Source organism: Schistocerca nitens, unplaced genomic scaffold (genome assembly GCF_023898315.1).
Source record: "Schistocerca nitens isolate TAMUIC-IGC-003100 unplaced genomic scaffold, iqSchNite1.1 HiC_scaffold_366, whole genome shotgun sequence".
NCBI lineage: Eukaryota > Metazoa > Arthropoda > Insecta > Orthoptera > Acrididae > Schistocerca > Schistocerca nitens.
In genome coordinates this window covers 211111-232648 of record NW_026045900.1, presented here as the reverse complement: position 1 = coordinate 232648, position 21538 = coordinate 211111, and the positions used below count along the sequence as shown (strand labels likewise).

Genomic DNA, 21538 nt, shown 5'->3' with positions numbered 1-21538 from the left:
TTCACAATAAAAGCTGTACCTAATTCGCAACCGGCCCCAGGATTAGTGATCACATTATAACCTGGTATGCAATCAAGTCTGATCTCTGTTACTTCTTGTACAAATAAAATGTCTACATCAGCTGCATATAAAAAGTCTTTTAAATGTTGCAGTTTAAGAGCGCTACGTATCTTATTAATATTGAGAGTAGCAAGTCGATAGGCCTGTGGCGGAATAGTGGTGGACTAAACAGGAGCAATACCTAAAATCAGTCCGATATCAAACAGAAATAACGCTGGAAAAAACAAGTCACGTCGTAGAAGCACTTTTGAAGCAATTCCAGATAACAAAAACATGTATTGACAGTCACTTTAAAGGCAGAGTTAAAAATAGTCTCCGGTTGAAAAGGGATCAGTCGTGCGTTCTTTTTGCGCGGCAGTTTCTGTCGAGGCGTTATCTTTCTCGTTAACATCGTCGTCTTTGGAGACTGAAGTGACGGCTGTCACCGTGTCGGAAGTATCCATACTGTCTACTTCGGCAGTAGATTCTGTATCGTCCGCCCAACTAGTTGGTGGTGGTTGTGTCGAGGTCGTTACCGACTCTGGAGCAGGATAGAGTTTGACCATGTGGACATCACAGTCGGTTCGGAGTTGAGCTGACTGTTCGGGGTTCAGAGGTAGAGCATCTGAGACATTGTCAAGGACTGATGGTAAACTGGCTGAGGGATGATCATGGTTTGTGCTATCAGATGCTTTGTCACTGAGTTGTTCACCTATCTGTTTAGCCTTTTCGCGCAGAACCGGTGCAATCTGTTCTGCACCCTGGCGGGCAACTCTCCGTTTTTTAGTTTTTCTGGGAGACGTACGATTGTGTTGGCCTTGATCGGAACCTGCTGGAGATTCCCCCCGTGGAGTAGCAGCGGCCGATTGGGACGCAGCCGTTTGCATGTCGGATGCCTGTTCTTCGGTGACTACTACGGAAGGCGATACTTCTATGGGTTTAGGTGGGGTCTCTTCCGGCGTTGCAACAGTCCCCAGTTGCGTCACTGGCGCAGGCACAACAGTATTTTCACTGACTTCGGTGACCGTGGATGTAGCCGAAAGCCCACGCGCTACGGCGACGTACGTCACAGGCAGTGTTGTCATCGCGGGGGGCCTGGCTGCCTCGCCCGCAGGCAGCTGCGCCACTCGCCTCTGCACGCATTCGGCACGCACGTGACCCGTCGAATTGCATGCGGCACACGTTCGAGGCTGATCATCGTACATGACTATCGCACGATACCCGCATACGTTAACATAAGACGGGATGTGCTTCTGCAGCTCGATTTTCAATTGCCGCACCCCATTAAGAACCGGGAATTTATGTGCACTAGACCAACGTTCCGCAATATTGCTTATGATTTTACCGTAGGGACAGAGCACTGCATTGATCTGTTCACTGGTTATTTCAAATGGAAGTTCAAAAACTCGAACAGTCCGTATTCCTAGGCCGGCATGCGAAACAACAACTTCCCCCACATTTCCATCGCTATGTTTAAATTTTAGGATACCACCACAAGATTCAACTATTTTCTCACACATGTCTGATCGAGCTAATTTAACGAAAACGGTGCTACTGACAATCGAAAGATGTATCCCGATTATATCCTCAAGTCCTATCTTTACTTCATCTTCTAACCATTGCTCAACTTCAAAAGATTTAGGTCGAACAAAGTTTCTGTCAAAAGTAAACTTCAGTGTATCTTTCCTACTCGGTTGAGACATCACGAAATCGAGTTCATTTCCAGATCACACAAAACACCGGTAGACACTGAAGCAAGCGCAGTGACTCACCACACGTAAACAGCGACGGCGAGGCGCGCAGCACAGCACGTCCGACCTCGACCGCGTCCGCCGGCTGACTGCCACTGGGGCTACAGCAAAACGCTCTCAGTTAGCCATATTCGCATTGCTGCAAACCAGTGGTGGCTACAAAAACATATGATCGCCACCTGCGGCCATACTGCGACTTTGGCACCTAAGTACGAACGCTTCGTGCTATTCGTGTTTGATATGCTACGCTTACATGCACATCAACCGCCTCTCGTCATCGAAAAAATGCAGAAAAACGCGCGCCTTGCCTCGTGCTACCTGTCGAACAGCGAGCGCAGATGTGTGGCAAGCTCCAAGCTCTGCAGGCGCACCGCGACCACGCAGCTGGACGAGTGGTGCCTTCCTTGGGAGCTTGATGAGCCCTGGAGAACACGTTTCTTAGCGAATTGCACTTGCCTTGTAGCGAGAAATGCTGCCACTGGCCCTGTGGCGCAACGGATAACGCGTCTGACTACGGATCAGAAGATTCCAGGTTCGAATCCTGGCAGGGTCGGCATTTTGTTAGTTGCCAACGCGTAGCTGGGCAGTGGATTTCGTATGTCGCCGCATCGTGCAGTGCTTTGTTACTCCTGTGCATCTCGCAGCTGCATGTCGAGGCGATCGTGGTAAATATCGCTGCGTGCAAGCGTCAGCGTAGCGTCAGTCGAGCAAAGTCGAGACAAGTCAAGCTGAGAGCTGTAGGAGATGTACGCAATCAAATGTAGGCGTGTGAAAGCGACGCAGACAACACTGCCCAAGTGTCCCACGTGATGTGACGAAGAGCCAGTATACCCCCACACAGCAGAGTGGCGCAGTGGAAGCGTGCTGGGCCCATAACCCAGAGGTCCGTGGATCGAAACCACGCTCTGCTAAAATTATTTCTTTTCCTGATTGTGTCGGGCTCGATTATTACGCCTAGAGAGTCGGCTGGGGGCATTGATTCAGCCTCAAAAGCAAACCCAGTAATTCTGAAGTGTGAAGAATGCGAGAACTACTTCCTAAGATGCATCATTTTTTAAGATTTTGCAGCAAGTTAATGCTCTTCCGTCCCACACGCGCACCACTCGAGCAGGTTTGTGAGATAAAAATCGCGTCTCCCCGGCGGGGAATCGAACCCCGGTCTCCCGCGTGACAGGCGGGGATACTAACCACTATACTACCGAGGAAGACGCAACTAGCGCACATAATACACATTAATCTTGCTGACATAGCTGATACATCTGAAATGTAGCCTCCTGATGCTGTCAGAGACAGCTGCTACGAAATAAAAGTATGCCCCAGGTGAGGCTCGAACTCACAACCCCGGCATTGCTCACGGCTACTGCCTTATAAGTACCGTGCGCTAACCAATTGCGCCACTGGGGCTACAGCAAAACGCTCTCAGTTAGCCATATTCGCATTGCTGCAAACCAGTGGTGGCTACAAAAACATATGATCGCCACCTGCGGCCATACTGCGACTTTGGCACCTAAGTACGAACGCTTCGTGCTATTCGTGTTTGATATGCTACGCTTACATGCACATCAACCGCCTCTCGTCATCGAAAAAATGCAGAAAAACGCGCGCCTTGCCTCGTGCTACCTGTCGAACAGCGAGCGCAGATGTGTGGCAAGCTCCAAGCTCTGCAGGCGCACCGCGACCACGCAGCTGGACGAGTGGTGCCTTCCTTGGGAGCTTGATGAGCCCTGGAGAACACGTTTCTTAGCGAATTGCACTTGCCTTGTAGCGAGAAATGCTGCCACTGGCCCTGTGGCGCAACGGATAACGCGTCTGACTACGGATCAGAAGATTCCAGGTTCGAATCCTGGCAGGGTCGGCATTTTGTTAGTTGCCAACGCGTAGCTGGGCAGTGGATTTCGTATGTCGCCGCATCGTGCAGTGCTTTGTTACTCCTGTGCATCTCGCAGCTGCATGTCGAGGCGATCGTGGTAAATATCGCTGCGTGCAAGCGTCAGCGTAGCGTCAGTCGAGCAAAGTCGAGACAAGTCAAGCTGAGAGCTGTAGGAGATGTACGCAATCAAATGTAGGCGTGTGAAAGCGACGCAGACAACACTGCCCAAGTGTCCCACGTGATGTGACGAAGAGCCAGTATACCCCCACACAGCAGAGTGGCGCAGTGGAAGCGTGCTGGGCCCATAACCCAGAGGTCCGTGGATCGAAACCACGCTCTGCTAAAATTATTTCTTTTCCTGATTGTGTCGGGCTCGATTATTACGCCTAGAGAGTCGGCTGGGGGCATTGATTCAGCCTCAAAAGCAAACCCAGTAATTCTGAAGTGTGAAGAATGCGAGAACTACTTCCTAAGATGCATCATTTTTTAAGATTTTGCAGCAAGTTAATGCTCTTCCGTCCCACACGCGCACCACTCGAGCAGGTTTGTGAGATAAAAATCGCGTCTCCCCGGCGGGGAATCGAACCCCGGTCTCCCGCGTGACAGGCGGGGATACTAACCACTATACTACCGAGGAAGACGCAACTAGCGCACATAATACACATTAATCTTGCTGACATAGCTGATACATCTGAAATGTAGCCTCCTGATGCTGTCAGAGACAGCTGCTACGAAATAAAAGTATGCCCCAGGTGAGGCTCGAACTCACAACCCCGGCATTGCTCACGGCTACTGCCTTATAAGTACCGTGCGCTAACCAATTGCGCCACTGGGGCTACAGCAAAACGCTCTCAGTTAGCCATATTCGCATTGCTGCAAACCAGTGGTGGCTACAAAAACATATGATCGCCACCTGCGGCCATACTGCGACTTTGGCACCTAAGTACGAACGCTTCGTGCTATTCGTGTTTGATATGCTACGCTTACATGCACATCAACCGCCTCTCGTCATCGAAAAAATGCAGAAAAACGCGCGCCTTGCCTCGTGCTACCTGTCGAACAGCGAGCGCAGATGTGTGGCAAGCTCCAAGCTCTGCAGGCGCACCGCGACCACGCAGCTGGACGAGTGGTGCCTTCCTTGGGAGCTTGATGAGCCCTGGAGAACACGTTTCTTAGCGAATTGCACTTGCCTTGTAGCGAGAAATGCTGCCACTGGCCCTGTGGCGCAACGGATAACGCGTCTGACTACGGATCAGAAGATTCCAGGTTCGAATCCTGGCAGGGTCGGCATTTTGTTAGTTGCCAACGCGTAGCTGGGCAGTGGATTTCGTATGTCGCCGCATCGTGCAGTGCTTTGTTACTCCTGTGCATCTCGCAGCTGCATGTCGAGGCGATCGTGGTAAATATCGCTGCGTGCAAGCGTCAGCGTAGCGTCAGTCGAGCAAAGTCGAGACAAGTCAAGCTGAGAGCTGTAGGAGATGTACGCAATCAAATGTAGGCGTGTGAAAGCGACGCAGACAACACTGCCCAAGTGTCCCACGTGATGTGACGAAGAGCCAGTATACCCCCACACAGCAGAGTGGCGCAGTGGAAGCGTGCTGGGCCCATAACCCAGAGGTCCGTGGATCGAAACCACGCTCTGCTAAAATTATTTCTTTTCCTGATTGTGTCGGGCTCGATTATTACGCCTAGAGAGTCGGCTGGGGGCATTGATTCAGCCTCAAAAGCAAACCCAGTAATTCTGAAGTGTGAAGAATGCGAGAACTACTTCCTAAGATGCATCATTTTTTAAGATTTTGCAGCAAGTTAATGCTCTTCCGTCCCACACGCGCACCACTCGAGCAGGTTTGTGAGATAAAAATCGCGTCTCCCCGGCGGGGAATCGAACCCCGGTCTCCCGCGTGACAGGCGGGGATACTAACCACTATACTACCGAGGAAGACGCAACTAGCGCACATAATACACATTAATCTTGCTGACATAGCTGATACATCTGAAATGTAGCCTCCTGATGCTGTCAGAGACAGCTGCTACGAAATAAAAGTATGCCCCAGGTGAGGCTCGAACTCACAACCCCGGCATTGCTCACGGCTACTGCCTTATAAGTACCGTGCGCTAACCAATTGCGCCACTGGGGCTACAGCAAAACGCTCTCAGTTAGCCATATTCGCATTGCTGCAAACCAGTGGTGGCTACAAAAACATATGATCGCCACCTGCGGCCATACTGCGACTTTGGCACCTAAGTACGAACGCTTCGTGCTATTCGTGTTTGATATGCTACGCTTACATGCACATCAACCGCCTCTCGTCATCGAAAAAATGCAGAAAAACGCGCGCCTTGCCTCGTGCTACCTGTCGAACAGCGAGCGCAGATGTGTGGCAAGCTCCAAGCTCTGCAGGCGCACCGCGACCACGCAGCTGGACGAGTGGTGCCTTCCTTGGGAGCTTGATGAGCCCTGGAGAACACGTTTCTTAGCGAATTGCACTTGCCTTGTAGCGAGAAATGCTGCCACTGGCCCTGTGGCGCAACGGATAACGCGTCTGACTACGGATCAGAAGATTCCAGGTTCGAATCCTGGCAGGGTCGGCATTTTGTTAGTTGCCAACGCGTAGCTGGGCAGTGGATTTCGTATGTCGCCGCATCGTGCAGTGCTTTGTTACTCCTGTGCATCTCGCAGCTGCATGTCGAGGCGATCGTGGTAAATATCGCTGCGTGCAAGCGTCAGCGTAGCGTCAGTCGAGCAAAGTCGAGACAAGTCAAGCTGAGAGCTGTAGGAGATGTACGCAATCAAATGTAGGCGTGTGAAAGCGACGCAGACAACACTGCCCAAGTGTCCCACGTGATGTGACGAAGAGCCAGTATACCCCCACACAGCAGAGTGGCGCAGTGGAAGCGTGCTGGGCCCATAACCCAGAGGTCCGTGGATCGAAACCACGCTCTGCTAAAATTATTTCTTTTCCTGATTGTGTCGGGCTCGATTATTACGCCTAGAGAGTCGGCTGGGGGCATTGATTCAGCCTCAAAAGCAAACCCAGTAATTCTGAAGTGTGAAGAATGCGAGAACTACTTCCTAAGATGCATCATTTTTTAAGATTTTGCAGCAAGTTAATGCTCTTCCGTCCCACACGCGCACCACTCGAGCAGGTTTGTGAGATAAAAATCGCGTCTCCCCGGCGGGGAATCGAACCCCGGTCTCCCGCGTGACAGGCGGGGATACTAACCACTATACTACCGAGGAAGACGCAACTAGCGCACATAATACACATTAATCTTGCTGACATAGCTGATACATCTGAAATGTAGCCTCCTGATGCTGTCAGAGACAGCTGCTACGAAATAAAAGTATGCCCCAGGTGAGGCTCGAACTCACAACCCCGGCATTGCTCACGGCTACTGCCTTATAAGTACCGTGCGCTAACCAATTGCGCCACTGGGGCTACAGCAAAACGCTCTCAGTTAGCCATATTCGCATTGCTGCAAACCAGTGGTGGCTACAAAAACATATGATCGCCACCTGCGGCCATACTGCGACTTTGGCACCTAAGTACGAACGCTTCGTGCTATTCGTGTTTGATATGCTACGCTTACATGCACATCAACCGCCTCTCGTCATCGAAAAAATGCAGAAAAACGCGCGCCTTGCCTCGTGCTACCTGTCGAACAGCGAGCGCAGATGTGTGGCAAGCTCCAAGCTCTGCAGGCGCACCGCGACCACGCAGCTGGACGAGTGGTGCCTTCCTTGGGAGCTTGATGAGCCCTGGAGAACACGTTTCTTAGCGAATTGCACTTGCCTTGTAGCGAGAAATGCTGCCACTGGCCCTGTGGCGCAACGGATAACGCGTCTGACTACGGATCAGAAGATTCCAGGTTCGAATCCTGGCAGGGTCGGCATTTTGTTAGTTGCCAACGCGTAGCTGGGCAGTGGATTTCGTATGTCGCCGCATCGTGCAGTGCTTTGTTACTCCTGTGCATCTCGCAGCTGCATGTCGAGGCGATCGTGGTAAATATCGCTGCGTGCAAGCGTCAGCGTAGCGTCAGTCGAGCAAAGTCGAGACAAGTCAAGCTGAGAGCTGTAGGAGATGTACGCAATCAAATGTAGGCGTGTGAAAGCGACGCAGACAACACTGCCCAAGTGTCCCACGTGATGTGACGAAGAGCCAGTATACCCCCACACAGCAGAGTGGCGCAGTGGAAGCGTGCTGGGCCCATAACCCAGAGGTCCGTGGATCGAAACCACGCTCTGCTAAAATTATTTCTTTTCCTGATTGTGTCGGGCTCGATTATTACGCCTAGAGAGTCGGCTGGGGGCATTGATTCAGCCTCAAAAGCAAACCCAGTAATTCTGAAGTGTGAAGAATGCGAGAACTACTTCCTAAGATGCATCATTTTTTAAGATTTTGCAGCAAGTTAATGCTCTTCCGTCCCACACGCGCACCACTCGAGCAGGTTTGTGAGATAAAAATCGCGTCTCCCCGGCGGGGAATCGAACCCCGGTCTCCCGCGTGACAGGCGGGGATACTAACCACTATACTACCGAGGAAGACGCAACTAGCGCACATAATACACATTAATCTTGCTGACATAGCTGATACATCTGAAATGTAGCCTCCTGATGCTGTCAGAGACAGCTGCTACGAAATAAAAGTATGCCCCAGGTGAGGCTCGAACTCACAACCCCGGCATTGCTCACGGCTACTGCCTTATAAGTACCGTGCGCTAACCAATTGCGCCACTGGGGCTACAGCAAAACGCTCTCAGTTAGCCATATTCGCATTGCTGCAAACCAGTGGTGGCTACAAAAACATATGATCGCCACCTGCGGCCATACTGCGACTTTGGCACCTAAGTACGAACGCTTCGTGCTATTCGTGTTTGATATGCTACGCTTACATGCACATCAACCGCCTCTCGTCATCGAAAAAATGCAGAAAAACGCGCGCCTTGCCTCGTGCTACCTGTCGAACAGCGAGCGCAGATGTGTGGCAAGCTCCAAGCTCTGCAGGCGCACCGCGACCACGCAGCTGGACGAGTGGTGCCTTCCTTGGGAGCTTGATGAGCCCTGGAGAACACGTTTCTTAGCGAATTGCACTTGCCTTGTAGCGAGAAATGCTGCCACTGGCCCTGTGGCGCAACGGATAACGCGTCTGACTACGGATCAGAAGATTCCAGGTTCGAATCCTGGCAGGGTCGGCATTTTGTTAGTTGCCAACGCGTAGCTGGGCAGTGGATTTCGTATGTCGCCGCATCGTGCAGTGCTTTGTTACTCCTGTGCATCTCGCAGCTGCATGTCGAGGCGATCGTGGTAAATATCGCTGCGTGCAAGCGTCAGCGTAGCGTCAGTCGAGCAAAGTCGAGACAAGTCAAGCTGAGAGCTGTAGGAGATGTACGCAATCAAATGTAGGCGTGTGAAAGCGACGCAGACAACACTGCCCAAGTGTCCCACGTGATGTGACGAAGAGCCAGTATACCCCCACACAGCAGAGTGGCGCAGTGGAAGCGTGCTGGGCCCATAACCCAGAGGTCCGTGGATCGAAACCACGCTCTGCTAAAATTATTTCTTTTCCTGATTGTGTCGGGCTCGATTATTACGCCTAGAGAGTCGGCTGGGGGCATTGATTCAGCCTCAAAAGCAAACCCAGTAATTCTGAAGTGTGAAGAATGCGAGAACTACTTCCTAAGATGCATCATTTTTTAAGATTTTGCAGCAAGTTAATGCTCTTCCGTCCCACACGCGCACCACTCGAGCAGGTTTGTGAGATAAAAATCGCGTCTCCCCGGCGGGGAATCGAACCCCGGTCTCCCGCGTGACAGGCGGGGATACTAACCACTATACTACCGAGGAAGACGCAACTAGCGCACATAATACACATTAATCTTGCTGACATAGCTGATACATCTGAAATGTAGCCTCCTGATGCTGTCAGAGACAGCTGCTACGAAATAAAAGTATGCCCCAGGTGAGGCTCGAACTCACAACCCCGGCATTGCTCACGGCTACTGCCTTATAAGTACCGTGCGCTAACCAATTGCGCCACTGGGGCTACAGCAAAACGCTCTCAGTTAGCCATATTCGCATTGCTGCAAACCAGTGGTGGCTACAAAAACATATGATCGCCACCTGCGGCCATACTGCGACTTTGGCACCTAAGTACGAACGCTTCGTGCTATTCGTGTTTGATATGCTACGCTTACATGCACATCAACCGCCTCTCGTCATCGAAAAAATGCAGAAAAACGCGCGCCTTGCCTCGTGCTACCTGTCGAACAGCGAGCGCAGATGTGTGGCAAGCTCCAAGCTCTGCAGGCGCACCGCGACCACGCAGCTGGACGAGTGGTGCCTTCCTTGGGAGCTTGATGAGCCCTGGAGAACACGTTTCTTAGCGAATTGCACTTGCCTTGTAGCGAGAAATGCTGCCACTGGCCCTGTGGCGCAACGGATAACGCGTCTGACTACGGATCAGAAGATTCCAGGTTCGAATCCTGGCAGGGTCGGCATTTTGTTAGTTGCCAACGCGTAGCTGGGCAGTGGATTTCGTATGTCGCCGCATCGTGCAGTGCTTTGTTACTCCTGTGCATCTCGCAGCTGCATGTCGAGGCGATCGTGGTAAATATCGCTGCGTGCAAGCGTCAGCGTAGCGTCAGTCGAGCAAAGTCGAGACAAGTCAAGCTGAGAGCTGTAGGAGATGTACGCAATCAAATGTAGGCGTGTGAAAGCGACGCAGACAACACTGCCCAAGTGTCCCACGTGATGTGACGAAGAGCCAGTATACCCCCACACAGCAGAGTGGCGCAGTGGAAGCGTGCTGGGCCCATAACCCAGAGGTCCGTGGATCGAAACCACGCTCTGCTAAAATTATTTCTTTTCCTGATTGTGTCGGGCTCGATTATTACGCCTAGAGAGTCGGCTGGGGGCATTGATTCAGCCTCAAAAGCAAACCCAGTAATTCTGAAGTGTGAAGAATGCGAGAACTACTTCCTAAGATGCATCATTTTTTAAGATTTTGCAGCAAGTTAATGCTCTTCCGTCCCACACGCGCACCACTCGAGCAGGTTTGTGAGATAAAAATCGCGTCTCCCCGGCGGGGAATCGAACCCCGGTCTCCCGCGTGACAGGCGGGGATACTAACCACTATACTACCGAGGATGCGATGGAGGCAGCTGTCTGTGTGGGAGACACTTGTTGCAAGTAGCTGTAAAAGGTCTGCACTAAGTTCGGCGACTGATAGTGCAATAATTAAAAATGTAGTGTGCCTCCCCGGCGGGGAATCGCACCCCGGTCTCCGCGTGACAGGCGGGGATACAAACCACTATACTACCGAGGAAGACGCAACTAGCGCACATAATACACATTAATCTTGCTGACATAGCTGATACATCTGAAATGTAGCCTCCTGATGCTGTCAGAGACAGCTGCTACGAAATAAAAGTATGCCCGAGGTGAGGCTCGAACTCACAACCCCGGCATTGCTCACGGCTACTGCCTTATAAGTACCGTGCGCTAACCAATTGCGCCACTGGGGCTACAGCAAAACGCTCTCAGTTAGCCATATTCGCATTGCTGCAAACCAGTGGTGGCTACAAAAACATATGATCGCCACCTGCGGCCATACTGCGACTTTGGCACCTAAGTACGAACGCTTCGTGCTATTCGTGTTTGATATGCTACGCTTACATGCACATCAACCGCCTCTCGTCATCGAAAAAATGCAGAAAAACGCGCGCCTTGCCTCGTGCTACCTGTCGAACAGCGAGCGCAGATGTGTGGCAAGCTCCAAGCTCTGCAGGCGCACCGCGACCACGCAGCTGGACGAGTGGTGCCTTCCTTGGGAGCTTGATGAGCCCTGGAGAACACGTTTCTTAGCGAATTGCACTTGCCTTGTAGCGAGAAATGCTGCCACTGGCCCTGTGGCGCAACGGATAACGCGTCTGACTACGGATCAGAAGATTCCAGGTTCGAATCCTGGCAGGGTCGGCATTTTGTTAGTTGCCAACGCGTAGCTGGGCAGTGGATTTCGTATGTCGCCGCATCGTGCAGTGCTTTGTTACTCCTGTGCATCTCGCAGCTGCATGTCGAGGCGATCGTGGTAAATATCGCTGCGTGCAAGCGTCAGCGTAGCGTCAGTCGAGCAAAGTCGAGACAAGTCAAGCTGAGAGCTGTAGGAGATGTACGCAATCAAATGTAGGCGTGTGAAAGCGACGCAGACAACACTGCCCAAGTGTCCCACGTGATGTGACGAAGAGCCAGTATACCCCCACACAGCAGAGTGGCGCAGTGGAAGCGTGCTGGGCCCATAACCCAGAGGTCCGTGGATCGAAACCACGCTCTGCTAAAATTATTTCTTTTCCTGATTGTGTCGGGCTCGATTATTACGCCTAGAGAGTCGGCTGGGGGCATTGATTCAGCCTCAAAAGCAAACCCAGTAATTCTGAAGTGTGAAGAATGCGAGAACTACTTCCTAAGATGCATCATTTTTTAAGATTTTGCAGCAAGTTAATGCTCTTCCGTCCCACACGCGCACCACTCGAGCAGGTTTGTGAGATAAAAATCGCGTCTCCCCGGCGGGGAATCGAACCCCGGTCTCCCGCGTGACAGGCGGGGATACTAACCACTATACTACCGAGGAAGACGCAACTAGCGCACATAATACACATTAATCTTGCTGACATAGCTGATACATCTGAAATGTAGCCTCCTGATGCTGTCAGAGACAGCTGCTACGAAATAAAAGTATGCCCCAGGTGAGGCTCGAACTCACAACCCCGGCATTGCTCACGGCTACTGCCTTATAAGTACCGTGCGCTAACCAATTGCGCCACTGGGGCTACAGCAAAACGCTCTCAGTTAGCCATATTCGCATTGCTGCAAACCAGTGGTGGCTACAAAAACATATGATCGCCACCTGCGGCCATACTGCGACTTTGGCACCTAAGTACGAACGCTTCGTGCTATTCGTGTTTGATATGCTACGCTTACATGCACATCAACCGCCTCTCGTCATCGAAAAAATGCAGAAAAACGCGCGCCTTGCCTCGTGCTACCTGTCGAACAGCGAGCGCAGATGTGTGGCAAGCTCCAAGCTCTGCAGGCGCACCGCGACCACGCAGCTGGACGAGTGGTGCCTTCCTTGGGAGCTTGATGAGCCCTGGAGAACACGTTTCTTAGCGAATTGCACTTGCCTTGTAGCGAGAAATGCTGCCACTGGCCCTGTGGCGCAACGGATAACGCGTCTGACTACGGATCAGAAGATTCCAGGTTCGAATCCTGGCAGGGTCGGCATTTTGTTAGTTGCCAACGCGTAGCTGGGCAGTGGATTTCGTATGTCGCCGCATCGTGCAGTGCTTTGTTACTCCTGTGCATCTCGCAGCTGCATGTCGAGGCGATCGTGGTAAATATCGCTGCGTGCAAGCGTCAGCGTAGCGTCAGTCGAGCAAAGTCGAGACAAGTCAAGCTGAGAGCTGTAGGAGATGTACGCAATCAAATGTAGGCGTGTGAAAGCGACGCAGACAACACTGCCCAAGTGTCCCACGTGATGTGACGAAGAGCCAGTATACCCCCACACAGCAGAGTGGCGCAGTGGAAGCGTGCTGGGCCCATAACCCAGAGGTCCGTGGATCGAAACCACGCTCTGCTAAAATTATTTCTTTTCCTGATTGTGTCGGGCTCGATTATTACGCCTAGAGAGTCGGCTGGGGGCATTGATTCAGCCTCAAAAGCAAACCCAGTAATTCTGAAGTGTGAAGAATGCGAGAACTACTTCCTAAGATGCATCATTTTTTAAGATTTTGCAGCAAGTTAATGCTCTTCCGTCCCACACGCGCACCACTCGAGCAGGTTTGTGAGATAAAAATCGCGTCTCCCCGGCGGGGAATCGAACCCCGGTCTCCCGCGTGACAGGCGGGGATACTAACCACTATACTACCGAGGAAGACGCAACTAGCGCACATAATACACATTAATCTTGCTGACATAGCTGATACATCTGAAATGTAGCCTCCTGATGCTGTCAGAGACAGCTGCTACGAAATAAAAGTATGCCCCAGGTTAGGCTCGAACTCACAACCCCGGCATTGCTCACGGCTACTGCCTTATAAGTACCGTGCGCTAACCAATTGCGCCACTGGGGCTACAGCAAAACGCTCTCAGTTAGCCATATTCGCATTGCTGCAAACCAGTGGTGGCTACAAAAACATATGATCGCCACCTGCGGCCATACTGCGACTTTGGCACCTAAGTACGAACGCTTCGTGCTATTCGTGTTTGATATGCTACGCTTACATGCACATCAACCGCCTCTCGTCATCGAAAAAATGCAGAAAAACGCGCGCCTTGCCTCGTGCTACCTGTCGAACAGCGAGCGCAGATGTGTGGCAAGCTCCAAGCTCTGCAGGCGCACCGCGACCACGCAGCTGGACGAGTGGTGCCTTCCTTGGGAGCTTGATGAGCCCTGGAGAACACGTTTCTTAGCGAATTGCACTTGCCTTGTAGCGAGAAATGCTGCCACTGGCCCTGTGGCGCAACGGATAACGCGTCTGACTACGGATCAGAAGATTCCAGGTTCGAATCCTGGCAGGGTCGGCATTTTGTTAGTTGCCAACGCGTAGCTGGGCAGTGGATTTCGTATGTCGCCGCATCGTGCAGTGCTTTGTTACTCCTGTGCATCTCGCAGCTGCATGTCGAGGCGATCGTGGTAAATATCGCTGCGTGCAAGCGTCAGCGTAGCGTCAGTCGAGCAAAGTCGAGACAAGTCAAGCTGAGAGCTGTAGGAGATGTACGCAATCAAATGTAGGCGTGTGAAAGCGACGCAGACAACACTGCCCAAGTGTCCCACGTGATGTGACGAAGAGCCAGTATACCCCCACACAGCAGAGTGGCGCAGTGGAAGCGTGCTGGGCCCATAACCCAGAGGTCCGTGGATCGAAACCACGCTCTGCTAAAATTATTTCTTTTCCTGATTGTGTCGGGCTCGATTATTACGCCTAGAGAGTCGGCTGGGGGCATTGATTCAGCCTCAAAAGCAAACCCAGTAATTCTGAAGTGTGAAGAATGCGAGAACTACTTCCTAAGATGCATCATTTTTTAAGATTTTGCAGCAAGTTAATGCTCTTCCGTCCCACACGCGCACCACTCGAGCAGGTTTGTGAGATAAAAATCGCGTCTCCCCGGCGGGGAATCGAACCCCGGTCTCCCGCGTGACAGGCGGGGATACTAACCACTATACTACCGAGGAAGACGCAACTAGCGCACATAATACACATTAATCTTGCTGACATAGCTGATACATCTGAAATGTAGCCTCCTGATGCTGTCAGAGACAGCTGCTACGAAATAAAAGTATGCCCCAGGTGAGGCTCGAACTCACAACCCCGGCATTGCTCACGGCTACTGCCTTATAAGTACCGTGCGCTAACCAATTGCGCCACTTTTTTTTTTTTTTTTTTTTTTTTTTTTTTTTGGGTCTCCTTCCTCCCCTTCAACCCATCCTTTACGCTCGCCAAGTGTTGCCTTCTCGGCCCGGCTTCTCCGCCTTTAAGAATGAATGTAACTTGATGATGTGGAAACGCGCTTCTTCTGAACGACGAACGAAATATGCCCCTTCTGTTGCCTTTGTTTGCAACATGGCTTGAATAAAAATAAATGTAATTTCCGTGGAGAAGGCAGTCTCATAATTGTTGTGGAAATGTAACTGCATCTGTAAATTTCGTTCTCCGTGCGTGGAAAAACGGAAAGAATCAACTCATTATTCCTGATAAGTATAATTTCCTTTTTCAGAAGGTACTGAAGTAAAATAGGCTTCTTCTGCTTGATTTTACACTTAATTAACATAAATGTGTCTTCTTGTGAAAAGAAAAAGAAAGAAAGACAGAAACTAAATAAATGGTGTATATCAGTTTCATCACTGTTTCCCCGAAACCAAAGTAATAGATACACATAGGCTTAATTGGTCTATACTGATGATCTTCTCTGACTACATTCTGTTGGAAATCGTCCTCCTGCTACTTGAAGTACAAACTTTAACCAAAAATCATTCGTCTAATATACGAAATGCTTGGATGTGCAATGTAAATTACGCATTTCTATTGGTTACAGGATTGTTTTAGTTAAAAAGTTTGCGTAATTTTCTTTGTATTTTTTAGTACACATCAACTTGTGGTGCTCAGTTGTAAGGTATACCCAGAAGTCCTCCCTATTGCTTGATTCTTTTGCTAGGACGTAATGCATCGTTTGGCCTTTCAACCAGTTAATTGCATTTCGTTTTGTTTTAGGGTAAGGTATACCGTCAGGGGTTAAAAATTCAGCAGGCGTAACGGCGTTGGGCGTAGTTCTGCTGATGCTCGCTATCTTTTGTCTTATGTAGAGCCATATATCTTTTACCCTGTCACACAGCAATCTATGCTCTTCGGTATCTGGTATTTTACATAATGGACACAGCGGTGACTCGGCCAATCGAATAGAGTGAAGTTTAGAGTTCGTCGTAATTTTTCTGTTTACAGCAAAGTACCAGGTCGATTTGACATACGTTGGCAAGTTCCGGCAGTGAATATTTTCCCATATTGTTTCCCAGTTATAACAAGGATACTTTTGTTCTATGTCGTTTCTGGGTTTGTCTTTCATCAAGTTATTATAAAGTTCTTTAACTTTCATGATGTCTTTCCCAGGAATCCTTGCCTGTATATAGCTGTATTCTACGAAAAAGTATTTCAAGTGGTATAGTCCGTTGGGTATGTGTTGGACATTTATAGGTGCACTGACGTCAGCAGGAGCTATTTCGTTTAACAAATGTGCAGCAAGGGTACCACTTGGCTCTTTCCAGTGTTTGTATGTGGTAGCAAGGTATAAGGCTTGCGCTTTTTTGCTGACATCGGTAAGATTTAACCCACCACATTTCGTAGGGAGCATCAGAATGTCATATTTGACTTTGAAAATACGTCCGCGGCTCACAAAATGTCCTAGTGCAGATGCGATGCTTTTCAGCAAAGTCGCAGGTGGTGGCAGAACTTGTGCTACATAATTAACTTTGGATGTGATGTATACATTTGCCACTGTTACTTTTTGAAGTTCATCGAGTTTCCTAATACTATGTGCTTGTACAGAGGCGCGTATGCTGTTAAGTAATTTTCGATAATTCGCAGCAATAGTGTGCTTGATATTTCTTTTAAAATCTATGCCGAGACATTTCATGGTTACAAGCTCGCGTAACAGATCCTGCGTTTGCGTCCCAATTCCACGGCCGATGTTGAAAATCCCCGACTTTGTTCTATTAAGTTTTGCACCAGATGCCTGTTCATATTTTGTTACTATTCGTAGTGCGCTCTGTACTTCAGCGCCATTCACGACTAGGAAGCCAACATCATCAGCGTATGCCTTGCACACGATCTTTTCTCCATGTATTTGTAGTCCTTGTAGATGTTTCATAAGGGAGGCAAGCAGGGGCTCGATGGCGATGGCGAAGAGTGCCATTGACATTGGACACCCTTGCCTAATGGAGCTGGTGACGTCAATCGAACGGCTAATGTGTCCATTGATGACAAATCTAGCTGAATTGTTTGTTAATGTATTTCTTACTACCGCAATGAATCGAGGTGGGAAGCCCATTGCGCCCATGGTGCGAAGGAGAAAACTATGGTTAACTCTGTCGAAGGCTTTGTCAAAGTCGAGTGAGATGAGTGCACATTTTATTTTGCAGACGTCGGCCGTTGAGATTAGGTCCCTGTAATCACAGAGGGTCTGGAGAATTCTTCTGTCTTTGCCCACACTTGTTTGATAAGGGCCAGTGACGCTGGTCATTGTGGTTTTCAGCCTGCGAGCGAGGATGCGGCCAAAGATTTTGTAATCGCTGTTTAAAAGCGTAATTGGCCTCAGAGCGCTTACAGATTTCGTATTCGTAGTTTTTGGCACTAGCACTACGAGTCCCTCACGAAATTCTTTCGGGATGTCATTCGCAGGGTTTAGCAGTTCGTTGCAGATGAGGGTAAACTTGCCTTTTACGAGGCCACTGAATCTGCGATAAAATTCTGCTGGAATTCCATCTGCCCCTGGAGCCTTATTTTTCTTGCTTCCATATATAGCTTCTTCGACATCTTCTTCAGTCACTTCCGAGAGGAGTGTCTGTGCTTCCGCGTGGCATACTTTGCCCTGGAGGTTGATCATTAACTCGTCTTGAAGCTGTTCGTCAACCGGCTGACTAGACATTAAGGATTCAAAATGCTGTACGATTGCCTCTTTAATCTCTCTTTGCTTCGTCAGCTTCCTTCCATCATCAGTTGTTATTTCAGATAATATCTTGCGAGACGCCCTTTTGCTTTCACGAATGACATGATAAATGGAAGTAACCTCGTGCTGGGCTATGTTCTGGGCACGCGACCTTATTTGGTAGCCTTCCAGTTGTTTACGCCGTAGTGCTAAAATTTTTGCTTTAATTTTGTTAATTCTTTCGTGGTTGTCCACAACTGTTGCATCGCACTTGTACAAATCCCTTAGACACTGAAAGTAAAATTCTATAGTTGATTTGTACCAAAAGTTTTTGTCTTTGGAGTAGTTTATGAAAAACCTCCGTATTTTAGGTTTGGCATGTTTCAGCCACCAGTCAGTGCCAGAGTTGTACGAGCTAAATTTGCTTTCACACTCTCTCCATACCTTGTGAAATGCCTCCTGACAAGCATGGTCTTCCAGATGTGACACATTGAGCTTCCATGTGCCTCTACCTCTGAATGTCCCTTGTTTTATCAGATTGATTGTGCATATGTATGCAGCATGATCTGAAAAAACGGTAGGCCATACTTCGGACTGCAAAATGAGGTGTTTCAAATTGTGCGTTACATATATCCTGTCGAGACGGCTCGCCGAGTGACTTGTGGCGTGGGTGAAGCCAGGGGCTGCACCGTGCATATGTTCCCATGAGTCTATTAGTCGTAAGTCATTAACTATACGTTCCAGTTCAGTACACTTGTTGAAATTGGGAGTTTGGTCTTTGGCATACAAAACACAATTAAAATCCCCTCCTAGGATAAGGTGTTCATATCGAGTTCCAAATAGTGGGACAATTTCTTCTTTATAGAACTCCGTTCTGCGGTGCCTGTTACTGGATCCTGAAGGGGCATACACGTTAATGAGTCGTATTTTGTTTATTGTGGCCGCTATGCCTTTACTGTTTGGTAGTTTTACTACATCTTGGACTACTATGCCCTCCTTTGTGAGCAGAGCCGTGCCCATTTCCGCTCCATGCCCTGGGTTTGTAATGGCGTTGTAGCCAGGTACGTTACCAAGCTCAATGTCTGTCACTTCTTGTAAAAGTATAATGTCACTGTCAGAAGCGTATATAAAATCTTTTAAGTTCTGTAGTTTAAAGGAACTATGAATCTTATTAAGGTTTACTGTCGCGATTTTGTATGCTTGTAGGTCAGACATTCTTCGTTCTACTTGATCTAACTTTAAAAAACATTCTTCCGTTTTGTCTCGCAAACGTCAGCTTTAAAACGCGTCTTAATAATATTCACCGGTAGCAAATGTTTCAGCGGTGTGTCCTTGTTCTTTAGAATGTTCGTTCGCGGAGACGTCGTCGTTGAAGATATCAGCCACCTGTTGGGCTAGCTTACAGTCTGTCTTAGTTTCTGAAATTTCTGTCATTTCAGCGTCGGGATTGTTATGGTCGCTTTCGTCTGCCCAGCTGGTTGAGGTTGTCGACGTGGGTGGGACGAGTGAAGCTTCATGAGAGTGACTCGTTTCTTGAGGGTGGTTGGATGCTGTCTTTGTTGGTTTTCCTGGGACGTCTCGTTTTTCCAGCGCAGAAGGGGAACGCTCCCCAGAAACTGGTGTCGCTTTCGTGTTGCTACAGATCTGTTGGCTTAAGGTACTACCTATTTCCTTCGCTTTTTGTCGAAGTATGGGAGCTGTCTCCTCTGCACCTTTGCGCGCCAGCCGGCGTTTCTTATTTTTCTTCGGAGAATTGCCTCTCGACGGACTTTCTTCAGCATCCAAGTTAGTGTCGCTTTCCTGCAAGGTGTGTCGGTCTTCAGCTTCCGGCGGATCTGCTGCCTTAACAATTGCAGGCGCTTGTGTCGGTGGAACTTCAACTGTTTCCGTAGATTGGCGGGACTCTTGTAAGTCGTCAGCTATGACGGCACTGACGTCCATCGGAATTCCAGTGTTTAGAGAATTTGTATTTGCACACGATTCAGGGGCTGAGGAGACAGTCGGCCGTTCGCGTGCCACGGCGGCGTAGGTTCCTGGCAGTGTTGTCATCGCCGGTGGCCTAGCGGCCTCGCCGGCCGGCAGCTGTGCTACGCGCCGCTGTATACATTCTGCGCGAACGTGCCCAGGCTTGTTACAGGCGGCACAGGTTCGCGGTTGGTCGTCATAAATTACAATCCCTCTATATCCGCAGACATTGATGTACGACGGGATGTGCTTTTGTAACTCTACACGAAGCTGCCGTACGCCATTTAGTACTGGGAATTTATGCGCGCTTGACCATTTCTCGGCAAAGTTGCTGAGCACTTTCCCAAAGGGCGAAATTACAGCATTAATTTGGTCTGTTGTAATCTCAAAGGGTAACTCGAAGATTCGAATCGTGCGAATGCCAAAACCAGCATGTGCAACGGTGACTTCACCAACGTTTCCATCTGAGTGCTTAAATTTCATGACACCTCCGGAAGACTCAACTATTTTCTCGCACAACTCGGAACTACGCATTTTAACAAACACGACACAAGCTACAATCGACAGGTGGATCCCAATTACATCATTAAAGGAAAGCTTCACATCTTCTTCTAACCAATTTTCTACTTCAAACGACTTGGGTCTGGCATATCGAGGATCAAAAGTAAGTTTCAACGTATCTTTTCGACTTGGTTGAGCCATCACTGCATGCTACTCATTACTTCTCGAAGCTTTCTATAACAGAGTTTTAAGCCGCAGCAAGCGCAAGACTTACCACGCGGAAGCACAGACGGCGCAGCGCACACCACACTACGTCCTACCTCCACGCCGTCCGCCGGCGAACTGATAAGTACCGTGCGCTAACCAATTGCGCCACTGGGGCTACAGCAAAACGCTCTCAGTTAGCCATATTCGCATTGCTGCAAACCAGTGGTGGCTACAAAAACATATGATCGCCACCTGCGGCCATACTGCGACTTTGGCACCTAAGTACGAACGCTTCGTGCTATTCGTGTTTGATATGCTACGCTTACATGCACATCAACCGCCTCTCGTCATCGAAAAAATGCAGAAAAACGCGCGCCTTGCCTCGTGCTACCTGTCGAACAGCGAGCGCAGATGTGTGGCAAGCTCCAAGCTCTGCAGGCGCACCGCGACCACGCAGCTGGACGAGTGGTGCCTTCCTTGGGAGCTTGATGAGCCCTGGAGAACACGTTTCTTAGCGAATTGCACTTGCCTTGTAGCGAGAAATGCTGCCACTGGCCCTGTGGCGCAACGGATAACGCGTCTGACTACGGATCAGAAGATTCCAGGTTCGAATCCTGGCAGGGTCGGCATTTTGTTAGTTGCCAACGCGTAGCTGGGCAGTGGATTTCGTATGTCGCCGCATCGTGCAGTGCTTTGTTACTCCTGTGCATCTCGCAGCTGCATGTCGAGGCGATCGTGGTAAATATCGCTGCGTGCAAGCGTCAGCGTAGCGTCAGTCGAGCAAAGTCGAGACAAGTCAAGCTGAGAGCTGTAGGAGATGTACGCAATCAAATGTAGGCGTGTGAAAGCGACGCAGACAACACTGCCCAAGTGTCCCACGTGATGTGACGAAGAGCCAGTATACCCCCACACAGCAGAGTGGCGCAGTGGAAGCGTGCTGGGCCCATAACCCAGAGGTCCGTGGATCGAAACCACGCTCTGCTAAAATTATTTCTTTTCCTGATTGTGTCG

General features: G+C 49.8%; 41 non-coding genes across 41 annotated transcripts; 22 read left to right on the top strand and 19 right to left on the bottom strand.

Moving 5' to 3' along the window:
- The first annotated feature begins 2270 nt into the window (after window positions 1–2270).
- On the top strand, window positions 2271–2343 carry Trnar-acg (transfer RNA arginine (anticodon ACG)). The gene has a single exon. It is a non-coding gene; the product is annotated as a tRNA-Arg (tRNA).
- Window positions 2344–2629: 286 nt separating this feature from the next.
- Trnam-cau (transfer RNA methionine (anticodon CAU)) lies at window positions 2630–2701 on the top strand. Its single transcript has one exon. It is a non-coding gene; the product is annotated as a tRNA-Met (tRNA).
- Window positions 2702–2923: 222 nt separating this feature from the next.
- Window positions 2924–2995, bottom strand: Trnad-guc (transfer RNA aspartic acid (anticodon GUC)). The gene has a single exon. It is a non-coding gene; the product is annotated as a tRNA-Asp (tRNA).
- Window positions 2996–3102: 107 nt separating this feature from the next.
- Window positions 3103–3194, bottom strand: Trnai-uau (transfer RNA isoleucine (anticodon UAU)). The gene is given in 2 exon segments: window positions 3103–3138; window positions 3157–3194. It is a non-coding gene; the product is annotated as a tRNA-Ile (tRNA).
- A 378-nt stretch (window positions 3195–3572) lies between these two features.
- On the top strand, window positions 3573–3645 carry Trnar-acg (transfer RNA arginine (anticodon ACG)). The gene has a single exon. It is a non-coding gene; the product is annotated as a tRNA-Arg (tRNA).
- A 286-nt stretch (window positions 3646–3931) lies between these two features.
- Trnam-cau (transfer RNA methionine (anticodon CAU)) lies at window positions 3932–4003 on the top strand. The gene has a single exon. It is a non-coding gene; the product is annotated as a tRNA-Met (tRNA).
- A 222-nt stretch (window positions 4004–4225) lies between these two features.
- Trnad-guc (transfer RNA aspartic acid (anticodon GUC)) lies at window positions 4226–4297 on the bottom strand. Its single transcript has one exon. It is a non-coding gene; the product is annotated as a tRNA-Asp (tRNA).
- Window positions 4298–4404: 107 nt separating this feature from the next.
- Trnai-uau (transfer RNA isoleucine (anticodon UAU)) lies at window positions 4405–4496 on the bottom strand. The gene is given in 2 exon segments: window positions 4405–4440; window positions 4459–4496. It is a non-coding gene; the product is annotated as a tRNA-Ile (tRNA).
- A 378-nt stretch (window positions 4497–4874) lies between these two features.
- Window positions 4875–4947, top strand: Trnar-acg (transfer RNA arginine (anticodon ACG)). Its single transcript has one exon. It is a non-coding gene; the product is annotated as a tRNA-Arg (tRNA).
- A 286-nt stretch (window positions 4948–5233) lies between these two features.
- Trnam-cau (transfer RNA methionine (anticodon CAU)) lies at window positions 5234–5305 on the top strand. The gene has a single exon. It is a non-coding gene; the product is annotated as a tRNA-Met (tRNA).
- Window positions 5306–5527: 222 nt separating this feature from the next.
- On the bottom strand, window positions 5528–5599 carry Trnad-guc (transfer RNA aspartic acid (anticodon GUC)). The gene has a single exon. It is a non-coding gene; the product is annotated as a tRNA-Asp (tRNA).
- Window positions 5600–5706: 107 nt separating this feature from the next.
- On the bottom strand, window positions 5707–5798 carry Trnai-uau (transfer RNA isoleucine (anticodon UAU)). Its single transcript is given in 2 exon segments — window positions 5707–5742; window positions 5761–5798. It is a non-coding gene; the product is annotated as a tRNA-Ile (tRNA).
- A 378-nt stretch (window positions 5799–6176) lies between these two features.
- Window positions 6177–6249, top strand: Trnar-acg (transfer RNA arginine (anticodon ACG)). Its single transcript has one exon. It is a non-coding gene; the product is annotated as a tRNA-Arg (tRNA).
- Window positions 6250–6535: 286 nt separating this feature from the next.
- Trnam-cau (transfer RNA methionine (anticodon CAU)) lies at window positions 6536–6607 on the top strand. Its single transcript has one exon. It is a non-coding gene; the product is annotated as a tRNA-Met (tRNA).
- Window positions 6608–6829: 222 nt separating this feature from the next.
- Trnad-guc (transfer RNA aspartic acid (anticodon GUC)) lies at window positions 6830–6901 on the bottom strand. The gene has a single exon. It is a non-coding gene; the product is annotated as a tRNA-Asp (tRNA).
- A 107-nt stretch (window positions 6902–7008) lies between these two features.
- Window positions 7009–7100, bottom strand: Trnai-uau (transfer RNA isoleucine (anticodon UAU)). The gene is given in 2 exon segments: window positions 7009–7044; window positions 7063–7100. It is a non-coding gene; the product is annotated as a tRNA-Ile (tRNA).
- A 378-nt stretch (window positions 7101–7478) lies between these two features.
- Window positions 7479–7551, top strand: Trnar-acg (transfer RNA arginine (anticodon ACG)). The gene has a single exon. It is a non-coding gene; the product is annotated as a tRNA-Arg (tRNA).
- Window positions 7552–7837: 286 nt separating this feature from the next.
- Window positions 7838–7909, top strand: Trnam-cau (transfer RNA methionine (anticodon CAU)). Its single transcript has one exon. It is a non-coding gene; the product is annotated as a tRNA-Met (tRNA).
- Window positions 7910–8131: 222 nt separating this feature from the next.
- Window positions 8132–8203, bottom strand: Trnad-guc (transfer RNA aspartic acid (anticodon GUC)). Its single transcript has one exon. It is a non-coding gene; the product is annotated as a tRNA-Asp (tRNA).
- Window positions 8204–8310: 107 nt separating this feature from the next.
- On the bottom strand, window positions 8311–8402 carry Trnai-uau (transfer RNA isoleucine (anticodon UAU)). Its single transcript is given in 2 exon segments — window positions 8311–8346; window positions 8365–8402. It is a non-coding gene; the product is annotated as a tRNA-Ile (tRNA).
- Window positions 8403–8780: 378 nt separating this feature from the next.
- Trnar-acg (transfer RNA arginine (anticodon ACG)) lies at window positions 8781–8853 on the top strand. Its single transcript has one exon. It is a non-coding gene; the product is annotated as a tRNA-Arg (tRNA).
- A 286-nt stretch (window positions 8854–9139) lies between these two features.
- Trnam-cau (transfer RNA methionine (anticodon CAU)) lies at window positions 9140–9211 on the top strand. Its single transcript has one exon. It is a non-coding gene; the product is annotated as a tRNA-Met (tRNA).
- Window positions 9212–9433: 222 nt separating this feature from the next.
- Trnad-guc (transfer RNA aspartic acid (anticodon GUC)) lies at window positions 9434–9505 on the bottom strand. The gene has a single exon. It is a non-coding gene; the product is annotated as a tRNA-Asp (tRNA).
- A 107-nt stretch (window positions 9506–9612) lies between these two features.
- On the bottom strand, window positions 9613–9704 carry Trnai-uau (transfer RNA isoleucine (anticodon UAU)). The gene is given in 2 exon segments: window positions 9613–9648; window positions 9667–9704. It is a non-coding gene; the product is annotated as a tRNA-Ile (tRNA).
- A 378-nt stretch (window positions 9705–10082) lies between these two features.
- Trnar-acg (transfer RNA arginine (anticodon ACG)) lies at window positions 10083–10155 on the top strand. The gene has a single exon. It is a non-coding gene; the product is annotated as a tRNA-Arg (tRNA).
- A 286-nt stretch (window positions 10156–10441) lies between these two features.
- Window positions 10442–10513, top strand: Trnam-cau (transfer RNA methionine (anticodon CAU)). The gene has a single exon. It is a non-coding gene; the product is annotated as a tRNA-Met (tRNA).
- Window positions 10514–10735: 222 nt separating this feature from the next.
- Trnad-guc (transfer RNA aspartic acid (anticodon GUC)) lies at window positions 10736–10807 on the bottom strand. Its single transcript has one exon. It is a non-coding gene; the product is annotated as a tRNA-Asp (tRNA).
- A 285-nt stretch (window positions 10808–11092) lies between these two features.
- On the bottom strand, window positions 11093–11184 carry Trnai-uau (transfer RNA isoleucine (anticodon UAU)). The gene is given in 2 exon segments: window positions 11093–11128; window positions 11147–11184. It is a non-coding gene; the product is annotated as a tRNA-Ile (tRNA).
- Window positions 11185–11562: 378 nt separating this feature from the next.
- On the top strand, window positions 11563–11635 carry Trnar-acg (transfer RNA arginine (anticodon ACG)). Its single transcript has one exon. It is a non-coding gene; the product is annotated as a tRNA-Arg (tRNA).
- A 286-nt stretch (window positions 11636–11921) lies between these two features.
- On the top strand, window positions 11922–11993 carry Trnam-cau (transfer RNA methionine (anticodon CAU)). The gene has a single exon. It is a non-coding gene; the product is annotated as a tRNA-Met (tRNA).
- Window positions 11994–12215: 222 nt separating this feature from the next.
- On the bottom strand, window positions 12216–12287 carry Trnad-guc (transfer RNA aspartic acid (anticodon GUC)). The gene has a single exon. It is a non-coding gene; the product is annotated as a tRNA-Asp (tRNA).
- A 107-nt stretch (window positions 12288–12394) lies between these two features.
- Trnai-uau (transfer RNA isoleucine (anticodon UAU)) lies at window positions 12395–12486 on the bottom strand. The gene is given in 2 exon segments: window positions 12395–12430; window positions 12449–12486. It is a non-coding gene; the product is annotated as a tRNA-Ile (tRNA).
- Window positions 12487–12864: 378 nt separating this feature from the next.
- Window positions 12865–12937, top strand: Trnar-acg (transfer RNA arginine (anticodon ACG)). The gene has a single exon. It is a non-coding gene; the product is annotated as a tRNA-Arg (tRNA).
- Window positions 12938–13223: 286 nt separating this feature from the next.
- Trnam-cau (transfer RNA methionine (anticodon CAU)) lies at window positions 13224–13295 on the top strand. The gene has a single exon. It is a non-coding gene; the product is annotated as a tRNA-Met (tRNA).
- A 222-nt stretch (window positions 13296–13517) lies between these two features.
- Window positions 13518–13589, bottom strand: Trnad-guc (transfer RNA aspartic acid (anticodon GUC)). Its single transcript has one exon. It is a non-coding gene; the product is annotated as a tRNA-Asp (tRNA).
- Window positions 13590–13696: 107 nt separating this feature from the next.
- Trnai-uau (transfer RNA isoleucine (anticodon UAU)) lies at window positions 13697–13788 on the bottom strand. The gene is given in 2 exon segments: window positions 13697–13732; window positions 13751–13788. It is a non-coding gene; the product is annotated as a tRNA-Ile (tRNA).
- A 378-nt stretch (window positions 13789–14166) lies between these two features.
- Trnar-acg (transfer RNA arginine (anticodon ACG)) lies at window positions 14167–14239 on the top strand. Its single transcript has one exon. It is a non-coding gene; the product is annotated as a tRNA-Arg (tRNA).
- A 286-nt stretch (window positions 14240–14525) lies between these two features.
- Trnam-cau (transfer RNA methionine (anticodon CAU)) lies at window positions 14526–14597 on the top strand. Its single transcript has one exon. It is a non-coding gene; the product is annotated as a tRNA-Met (tRNA).
- Window positions 14598–14819: 222 nt separating this feature from the next.
- Trnad-guc (transfer RNA aspartic acid (anticodon GUC)) lies at window positions 14820–14891 on the bottom strand. Its single transcript has one exon. It is a non-coding gene; the product is annotated as a tRNA-Asp (tRNA).
- Window positions 14892–21080: 6189 nt separating this feature from the next.
- Trnar-acg (transfer RNA arginine (anticodon ACG)) lies at window positions 21081–21153 on the top strand. Its single transcript has one exon. It is a non-coding gene; the product is annotated as a tRNA-Arg (tRNA).
- A 286-nt stretch (window positions 21154–21439) lies between these two features.
- On the top strand, window positions 21440–21511 carry Trnam-cau (transfer RNA methionine (anticodon CAU)). Its single transcript has one exon. It is a non-coding gene; the product is annotated as a tRNA-Met (tRNA).
- The last annotated feature ends 27 nt before the right edge of the window (window positions 21512–21538 follow it).